At 33.9% G+C, this 11,058-nt stretch overlaps 1 non-coding gene across 1 annotated transcript; it reads right to left on the reverse strand.

Annotated features, from left to right (window-relative positions):
- Nucleotides 1–2,191: 2,191 nt before the first annotated feature.
- LOC126026624 (U6 spliceosomal RNA) lies at nucleotides 2,192–2,298 on the reverse strand. The gene has a single exon (XR_007501847.1). It is a non-coding gene; the product is annotated as a U6 spliceosomal RNA (small nuclear RNA).
- Between the last annotated feature and the right edge of the window lie 8,760 nt (nucleotides 2,299–11,058).

Genomic DNA, 11,058 nt, shown 5'->3' on the forward strand with positions numbered 1-11,058 from the left:
ATTTAAGATACCTTGATTTACAACATTATTGATAACATATTCTCTGGCATAATCATTCCAATACCATTCCCTCAACCAGAGTGTTTCCTTCCTTTCACACTTACTCCAAGATTCCATCCCATCTACCTCTCATCCACAGCCTTTGGTTTTCTCAATTTTGTAGGCCAGTAATTAGGTTTTGTTGCCTTTGTCCTTTGTGACAGATTATTCTTTATCTATATCCCTTTGAAACTTTCCTTCTTCATTCAGTATGATACCTTCTAGGTCCATACATGTAGTAGAAGATTTGATGAATTTATTTTTTCTTAAAGTCAAATAGCATTCCATGCTGGACATAAATAACTGTTATTATATATCCACAATGGATTCTTTTTACCTTAAAGTAGGAGGAGAAATGCAACTTTGTCTAAATAATTTGCAGTTTTGGCCTAAATCATGTAGGTATCCTGTATAATGAAACAATATTTAAAGAAACATTGATTATTATTATTAATTGCACATAAAGCATATTAAAATAAATAAAATCTCAAATTAGTTCCTTTCTTTTTATATAAGTGGGATCTATGGATGGTCTTATAATTCATAGAAAGTTACTTCTGAATTTAATTCAACCAAGTATTTTTATTTTATGTGCTCTGTCTGATGTTGGATTTTGATCTATAACTAATTAAAGTCTCCATTAATCTAACTACTCTTTTTCTTTTCCACATGTTCACTGTATTATCTCTTTGGGATATCAAACTGGCTACCACTTAAATGTTATTTAATATTGTTTATTTTTACCGAAAGCAAAGTAAGAGAGAGACATGTTTGATAATTATTGTTCCATTTTCTATAACATAGTAGTAAATCCGTTTTAAAACTTATTTCAAGACCAAGATATTATATTACACTTGATAAATTATACAAATAAAATCTGTTCTCCAGTGATTTAAAATTTTCTTTGGTGGGCTATTTTTTTTATAGAAACCTTCTTTATGATCTTGTGGTTTGCAATACTGTTAATGACAGGGTTTCATATAAACAATGTTCCAAACCAAACCCCTTAAAAGTGTTAGTTTCCCTCCAACATTATCTCAGGTTATGGGGAGAGATATGGTAGTTTCTTAATTTTGTAAAGTGAAATTGAGAAATCTCAGTTACACTTTGGGTAGATCAAATGAAAGATGCAGTTTTAAAATTAACTAAATCCACGTGTGAATATTGTCCATCTATTTGTTCCACTACTTGCAATTGAATTACAAGGAATACACATTTGCTAATTTTGTCATAACCTGATTATTTGACTATTTAACTACAAGTTCTTAGCTGTATATTATAGACAGTAAAATACTGTATCTTCTATATGGACAATTATATTCTAATTTCAGTATATGTAAATAATATGATTTGGTAGACACAATATTTAAGTCCTACCTAATCAAACATGCTTTGTTTCTCATGTATATTTTATATCTAATTTCAGACATTGCAAATGATTTGTAAGAATTTTGTTTTGTTTTGTTTTAAAGTCACACCTGGGCTCAGGAAGCACTCCTGGCTGGCTCCTATAGGGTACTGTGATCAAACCTGGGTTAGCAGCATGTAAATCAAGTACATTACTCAATATACAATCTCTCTGGCTCCAACTAGCAAAATGTCAAGAAATTCTGTGATAGTGACTATTAAATCTGAATATTTTTTAATTTATAAAGTTGATTTTTTAATTTTTATTTTTCATTGAGATTCTGGTGATTTACAATACTGTTTTTGGTGTTTTGCCATATACATAATTTTTTTGGTCACACTCAGTGGTGCTGAGTGGTTATTCGAGATTAAATGAAGATAGACATCTGTTCCTAGAAGGCAGGAAAAAATGGTTTTTTGACCACATCCAGTGACTCTCAAGGGTTACTCCTGGTTTTGCACTCAGACATTGCTCCTGACTTGGGGGACCATATGGGACACCATATGGGACACCAGGGGATTGAAGCGCGGTCTGTCCTAGGATAGAGCATGCAAGGCAAATGTCCTACTGCTTGCACCACCGTTCCTGCCCAGGCATAAAATATTTTTAAAACATATTTTATTGAATTAAAAATGTAGTATATTTGGATGATAAATACTTTTGGCCAAAAGAAAGTACATATTTCTAGAGAGGTGACAAATATTATTTTATCTATAATTAAAAATATTCTTTTCTTTTTTTTTGAAAAATATGGAACACTTCACGAATTTGTGTGTCATCCTTGTGCAGGGGCCATGCTAATCTTCTCTGTATCGTTCCAAATTTAGCATATGTGCTGCCGAAGCGATTACTTAAAAATATTCTTAAAGGCAATTTTCATTTTAACTGATAAGTATGTTTTCATTATTAAAGTTAACATGGTTGTTATAGTGGGGATGTTTATGGTTTTGGTGTTCAATTTACTGAACTCCTGCACCACCACAAAAGTCCTTCCTTTCTGTCCTTAATAGCACTGCTAGTCTGCCCCTTTCCTCTCCATTGCCAAACCTTCCTCTCATCTCCATTGTCAAAGTCCAAGAACTGGTCTTCTTAGGCACTATTAATTCTACTTATTTCTTGCTTTATTGATTTATATGTATTATTTACTTATACTTTATTTCTCTCTATATGCCCAATATTAAAGTTCTACCCCAATTTTAGAAAAAGGCAAGATTTTATCTTTTCTGATATCTATATACATGTGCATATGTAATGAAATATTTATCTATAAGTATATATGTTTCTTTATCCACCCATTCATTCTATTTCCACCTTTTAGTTATTTTAAAAGGTGTATTGAATTTGGGTGTGTATATCATTTTAAATCATTTTTTGTGTTCTTGGGATATATGCCAAGTAAGAGTATCTCTGAAACACATGGAAGTTCTAGTTGTAAGTTTTTGAAATGAATCTATCTTGTTTTCTTCCTGTAGAGCTGGATAAATAAGAGTCCTGAGAATCAATGACAGATAGTCAGTTCTTATGTCACAACATTCCACCCAGTATTGAGTGTGTGTGTGTGTGTGTGTGTGTGTGTGCAATCTTTGGGATATAAGTTATTTTCCACTGGGGTGATAGCACCTTGTATTTCAACTTGCATTCTTGCATTTTTCTTATAATAAGCTTTGTTGAACACTTTATGTCTTAACTTCAGCTCTGTGTGTGTGAAAGAGAAAAAGAGAGAGAGAGAGAGAGAGAGAGAGAGCTATTTGTTTGCTATGGAATTCTGAAGTGCTTTAGATTTCTTAAATTTTAAATCTTTGTCAGATACATGGAATGTAAATCTTCTCTCCCATTAGGTGGGAGTGTCTTTTTATATAAGATATAGAAGATTAAAATAATTTGTAATCATTAATTGCATCCCATCCCAAATACCATCTCCCAAATAACATTTCAAGTATTTTTAGCCAATCCAGGCAAACCCCCAGCAATTTTTTATTGCTTTCAACCTAATTCCCATGCTGTATACAATTAATTTCATGATCCAATCTCTAGCATTAAAATTTTCCCTGTAAGTAGCTGCAATTCCCAAAGTGTTGCCACCAGAATTCTTCTTAAACATTGTGTAAGTGGGCAGATCAGTGGGCAACACTGAGGGGGGCTTCAGGGTTATCTGATAAGAGGATGGGTGTGAGGGGTTAGCGAAGAATGGGTACTCAGAGACCAAACATATTCAAGAGAAGTTGAAACTGAGACTGATTTATTGGGAGTTTTGCTTTGTACTTAAACAAAAATTGATCAATAGTAGGAAGTTGGGTAGATCAAGTGTGACTTGATTTTTAGCCATAGGATTTGTCAGCACAAATCACTAGACAGTCATCTAAATATTATATTTATTTTATAAATTCTTTGTCTTGGTTTCATTTACCCTAAACAGAAATCAGAAAAATCCTTATTCTTTTCTCTTGGACATAATTTTACTAGTCAAATATTAATCAAGAAATTATAAGTCTATTTTCTATTAACGATATAACAAGGAACTATTGTAAAAAGAGGGCATATGTACTTAAAAGACCAAACATTCTCATAGCCTACACATTACTAAGTAACTGGCCAAAAACATTATTGTAGATTGTTCCAGCAATTAGGGTAAGTAGAGTGTGCTCCAAAAATCGTTCGATTTTATTTTTGCAATAATATTTTTTAAATTTAAAAGTTCCTTTAAAAGGAGCATATGACAGTTATATACAAAAACCTTTTAGGAGGTATAAAAATATATAAAATGTTGTTTGTATATTGTGATTAATAACAATCAGCATCAACAAAAACAGAATTTACCAAAAAATGTTATTTGTGTCTTTGGACTTAATATTAAGAATATATTTATGGGGCTGGCGTGGTGGCGCTAGAGGTAAGGTCTGTCTTGCCAGTGCTAGCCTACGACGGACCGCGGTTCAATCCCCTGCCATCCAATATGGTCCCCCAAGCCAGGAGCAACTTCTGAGTGCATAGCCAGGAGTAACCCTTGAGCATCACCGGGTGTAGCCAAAAAAACAAAACAAAACAAAAAAGAATATATTTATAATTATTATAACATTTACCATAAACTTCAAGTAATAAACAATATATTAAATATTAAAAACAAGACCTAAAATTATTAGTGTTTACATTGCATAGGAATATGTATAAAGACAAACTAAATGGTCCCTGATTTCTATGTTATCTGTTCTCAGAAACAAGTACGTTATATACAAATATGTAGTGAGCAACTTTTAATGCAATGGGCATTTTTTTATGTACTCGGCATTGTTAGTTCTCATTATGCATTAATGTTCAATAAGCTCATTGTTGCTATCCTGCCAGGTGCTAACCTAGGGCACAACTGGCCTTTTCTCAGCAGTGTTTGCCAGGACCTCACATTTCTCTGAAATATGATCCCAACCTTGCATTTTTAGCTAAAATTGTCTTTTCCAAAAATTTCCCTCATTCCTCCTCACACAGCTAATGTTGTATCATTTCACTTATATCTAGAAACTAACTGTACGTTACTATTATGTTTTAGTATGGGGCACACCCAGGTGTGCTCAAAATTGGCTCCTGTCTCTGTGCTTGGGATCACACCTAAAAGTACTTGGGAGACCATATTGGGTGCAAACATTGAACCTGGGACAATCATATGCAAGGAAAGTGCCTTTCCCACTATAATATTTCTTTGGCCCCTGATTTACTATTTTTAAATATTCACATTTTTAATTTATTAAAGTGATGTCAATGAATATTTGACTGTCTAAGGTATGAGTATCTATAGTAAACTTTGTATTTGTTGTTCTCTCAAAATATTTTTTATTTTTATTTTAATCAAAGTAGATTACAAATCTTTCACAGTAATATTTTAGGTACATAGTGATAGTGAATCAGGGGCACTCCCACCACCAATATTGTCCTCCCTCCATCCCTGTTCCCAGCATGCATCCCATGCCCCCCTCTGTTACCTCCAGGTTGCTAGTACAGGTGGTCCTCTCTGTGTCTAGTGTGTTGTGAATTGGGTATCAATTCTGTTGTTGGCTTTGGATTTGGTGCTTAAGTTTGATTCTTTTTTAATTTCTACTTAATGTTCATATGACTGTTTGGTCTTGGTACCCTCCATTATTTCCCCCTCCATTTGTGAGGTGGAGCAAGATGGTTCAAGTTGTGTGATTCTGTTTGAAGGAAACAAAAATAATAATAATAATAATAATAATAATAATAATAATAATAATAATAATAAAAATAGGGAAAAATCAAACAAGCAAAAAATGAGAGGTGTCTTTCTAGAGGATATATCTATCAGTTCAAGAGCAGAGAGGGAAAGGAAGAAAAAAATAACAACAGTACAAAAAGTAAAATAAAAGATAAAAATATCAAACAAAAAACTTAAAAAGCACCAGAGCAATATAGAAAGCAGCCATAAAATACATACAGACCTGAAATAAAAACAAAACAAAGCCCAAAAGAAAAAAACAACAAACAACAACAATAACAAAACTTCATATTTTTATTTGTTTCTTTTTATATTGTTTTTCTTGCATAGGTGCAGTAAATATTGGGGAGATTAGAAAGGGAGTTCCCCTGGCCTAAAAAATACAGGATTTCTTGAAGTATACTGTCATGGGAATAACTACAGGCTCTGTACATGCTCTTTTACTCTCCCCTAGGTGCCTTCCATGGTGTCTGGAAACATTCCGCTCTGTTGTCGGTGATAAAATCATGCCTCTGTAGCTAGAGATCTTGATATTTGCACAGATCAAAGGATGGAATCTAGAATAAAGTCTTTCTTTACGATTCTCAGAGTTTTGATCCATAATTGTTGTTTTAATCAGTCTTCTGTAATTGGTGGTCTTGGTTTCTGCCCCGATTCTAGGATAGAGTCTAGGATAGAGTCTTTTATTATGTTTCCTGATGACCTGCTCGGTTGCTTTTGTTTCAGTCAGACCTCTGAAATTAGAGATCTTGGTTGTTCTACATATCATAGGCTAGAGCCTAGACTAGGTCCTTTTTATTGGTCCAAGGATAAGTTCTGCTCAGTCATGATTATCAGAGTCAGTCTTCTGTAGATAGTGACCTTGATTTTTGTACAAATCAAAGAATGACATGTCTTCTGGTTTCAACTTATCATTAGGAGGTGACGTAAGACTACCTCTCTTAGACCAAGTTGTTGCCATTTCCTCGTTGTCCGGATGTCATAACCCTCATTTAGTAAGGACCAAATCCATCACTGATGAAATCCCTAGAAATTGAGAAAACCTCCCAACTTTGACACACCGGCCCAATCTCTCTTCGTTGATTTATTAGGTTTATTTTTACATTATTTTTACTATATTTACCTATTTTCTGTTTTCTTATTTCTTGCTCTCTCCTCCCCTATACCTAAGCTAACTATTTTATGTTTATATGTGGGCATTAATACATAAAGAGATGACTCCTCTATGAGAGCCAAACCTATATTGTAAACACACATGCCTATAGTGTATATAGCCCCTCCGTATACTATCCTCTCTACCCCTTCAGAAATCCTACTAATCCTTCACCCCCCAATCCGAATCTGATATCCCACCTTATTAAAGCTCTTTATCCTCAATTCTTAACCCATTAGGTATCAAGACCGACCTCCTACCACAATAAGCCATCACCAAACACCCAAACGAAGGGACATTCACTCAGACCCACACCTTGTTCCTGGTAAGATACTACAACCAACACCCCTGCTGACTCATACTGTGCGGCCCTCCTCTGACCTCTCCCAAATGTGGACTGTTGTTTGATACCTGACTCATCTCCAGAAGGATCCCCAGTGCAAGAACTCTACCCAAGACCTTTCTGCTGCAAATCTTTTCTCAATCTCAAGAAGACCAGGGTGTGTGATGAAAATGTGCCCTGGATCCCACAACCCACAAGAGAATCTCAAAAGAAAATGGGAGGCCTATATTTCCTTGATAAGTTAAAGACATATATAATACTACCTCTAAATCTGTTTATTTTCAAATTTAAGGTAGTCTTCTGCATCACCTTATTCGCTTAATTTTTAAAATTATTTTTCTTTATTTTTTCTTTATATATATGTTAGTATGTATATAGAGATATTTAGATAGATAGATAGATAGATAGATAGATAGATAGATAGATAGATGATAGATAGATAGGTAGGTAGGTAGATAGATAGATGATAGGTAGATAGATAGGTAGATGATTGATAGATAGAAAGGTAGATGATTGATAGATAGATAGGTAGATAAATGATAGATAGATAGACAGACAGATAGATAGATGATAGATAGATGATTGATAGACAGATAGTAGGTAGATAGGTAGATGATAGATAGATAGATAGATAGATAGATAGATAGATAGATAGATAGATAGATGATAGATAGGTAGGTAGATAGAAGGACTGTGGTTGGAATCCCAGTGTCCCATATGGTCCCCCGAGCCTGTCAGGAGCAATTTCTGAGCTTAGAGCCAGGAATAACCCCTGAGCACCACCGGGTGTAACCCATAAAAAATAAAAAATTTCTAGGTAAAGGGAGCCAGAGTGATAGCCTGGCAGGTAGGGCATTTGTCTTGCACACAGCTGACCAGGGTTCTATTCCCGGCATCCCTTATGATATTCCCGAGCCTGCCAGGAGTGATTTCTGAGCACAGAACCAGGAGTAACCCCTGAGCACCACCCAGTGTGGCAATAGATAGATAGATAGATAGATAGATAGATAGATAGATAGATAGATAGATAGATAGATAGATAGATAGATGGGTAGATAGATAGATAGATAGGTAGATAGATAGATAGATAGATAGATAGATAGATAGATAGATAGATAGATAGATAGATAGATAGATAGATAGATAGATAGATAGATAGATAGATAGATAGGTGGGTAGATAGATAGATAGATAGGTAGGTAGATAGATAGATAGATAGATAGATATAGATAGATAGATAGATAGATAGATAGATAGATAGATAGATACATAGATACATAGATACATAGATACATAGATACATAGATACATAGATACATAGATACATAGATTGTTTTTGGTCTTGTTTCTGTTTTCTTTTCTTCCTTAACTCCACCTATATTGGTTGTGCTTGATATGAAAAACTACAAGAAAAAGTCTTGCCTGGGACAATAGCTCAGGTCAAAACCAGGGCACAGAGGGGATGGAGCCTGACACTGTCATCCCCAAATGCACCAGCAATATAATATAGCACCTTGCAAAGGCATACTAAAGAAGGGAGAAATATTTCTTAGGTATTCCATGTATTACTTTGGTTTGATTTGGTTAAACTTTTAATTACCTTAAGCTTTACATATTTTCATTATTCTGGAAAGTGTAAAACTTTATATCTACATCTTCCATTATACATTGCTACTTGATTTGGCACACACCCTATTTTTAAACATTTTTTTTCCTCTCACCAATGTTCAATATTGGCCAGGAGCCCAATTACTGTGAGATCTTCTTTCTAACATATAGTTGTATCTGAATGATTGCAGTGGACTTGCGTGCGCTCATTTAACTCTAATGAGGTCCACAGAGGTGACTGTATGACTCATGACATGAAATCATTTTTCTAATTAGTATTCTGACAAATGCATTAGAAAGAGAACCCTTTCAATAGCTTTCCACAGCTGCTAAAGGGATCAGGTGTCACAAGATTTTCAGCTTTGTTCTGCTGTTCTGTTCAAATAACTTATTTTGACCCAGACTCTGCCTCTGAGGCAGCTGGTGGTCATCATATGTGTTGTGAGTCTAAAAATGGTCTTTATTACAGCACTACCACTGCAAGCAAAATTTGAGGGATAATTTGTAACTTTTGCATCATTATCTTATTAGGAAATAACATTTCCCTATAATGCAAAATAATTTTTGAAGGACCATATTATTCATGAGTTATAACACTTAGTATATATTGGCATGTCCTACAGTAACAATGAATTCCACTTGGACATCTCACCACTTATTTATCCAAAGACAGAACATATGTTAATTTGGGTAAAAGAAAAAATATTTCAAAATATGTAGCCCCATTATCAGCAAGTCAACAGCACTGATTGATAAGAACTTTCTGCGAGTATTAATACCACAAAGGAATAGCTCCATTTTTTTGATGTCTCAAGAATATACTTTAGTATCTTGTGGAAATCTGGGTAACTTCATGTCAAAACGAACAATATATTAACTAGAAAAGTTTTTGAATGTTATAGGCTACAATTCAAATGACTAAGGTAAATGCATGCTATAAACATAAAAATAAATGCAATGTAGAATCTATTTAAGATACATTATGGAAAACAGCAAGTATTATTTTCAATAGTGTAACTATTCTTCTGTAAGGGAATTTCACATTAAATTTTATACCTCCATTTCTCATATTTAGTTTTCAGTTTATATAGGTAGGTTTTAAAACACTTTTTTGTAAGTTGTTTTGATGCAAATTACATTTCAGAATATTAAGTAGTAATCAAATGATGAGAAGAATAGTTAGTACAATTTCTCTTTGCTTCAGATTGCAACAATGTTTTAGATAATTATAATGTTCAAATAATGCATTTGTGAGAGAGTAATCAAATTAATAAATTTCTCATGATAAAATTAAGAATTGAGAATAAAAATGGGATTTAAATTTAAGCTTAGGCTATTGTTTTTAAATAGTGCTTCGACACTTGTTAAAAATTGAAATACTTAAGTGTTCTAAAATTGTTTTAAGAACAACTTAGGACCTGAGTTCTGCTGATATGACTCAAAAACTGGAATAAATAATAAAATAAACAATGATAACTTAAAGGCTATTAGATTGTTTAATTATACAGAGAAAAATGATTAATTTTAATGCAAATAGTGTTAGATTTAAATAGTAAAGAACAATGAAAAATTCATAAAATGTTGATTTATATGTTAATCACATTTAAGACGAATGAAAAATTCATCAAAATGAAAACATAAAATGAGTAAGAAAGAGTTTATGATGACCTCTATTTTAATAAAAAACCATATATTTGTGGGGCCTGAGTGGAGGTGCAAGCAGTAAGGCATCTATCTGCTTTGCACGCATTAGCCTAGGATAGACCACAGTTCGATCCCCCAGCATCCCATATGGTCCCTGAAACCAGGATCGATTTCTGAGTGCATAGCTAGGAGTAACCTCTGAGCATCATCAGTTGTGGCCCCAAAGCAAACCAAACCAAAACATATTAGTATCAAGTAATTAGAAAGATAGTAATTATCTCTACATTTGTCAATATTTAAAAATATCTGTAGTTTCCTCTGGGTTCTTCTATTATAAGAATATGTATGTATGCAGATGTGCATAAATCCCCATGTATAGCACATCCAATTTTTATGTACTTTCTTATGTACATAGGGAAACTGAGGGGATAGCTTAAGAAATACAGTGGTCCAGGCCGCTCTACCAGTCACTCTTTAGTCTCTAAAGCTTGCAACTCTGTGCAGTGAGATCATGCTCACACTTCCAGTCATCCTGTGGATGCCCTTCATCTGAAAGCAAAGGGACTTCGCAAAACTTCTGCCACCCACACGGTTCATGAGTCTTGCAACAGCACATTTGTAAACCATGGCTGCCTTCTGGAATA

This window comes from Suncus etruscus, chromosome 13 (assembly GCF_024139225.1).
Source record: "Suncus etruscus isolate mSunEtr1 chromosome 13, mSunEtr1.pri.cur, whole genome shotgun sequence".
In the NCBI taxonomy this organism is placed as follows: Eukaryota; Metazoa; Chordata; class Mammalia; order Eulipotyphla; family Soricidae; genus Suncus; species Suncus etruscus.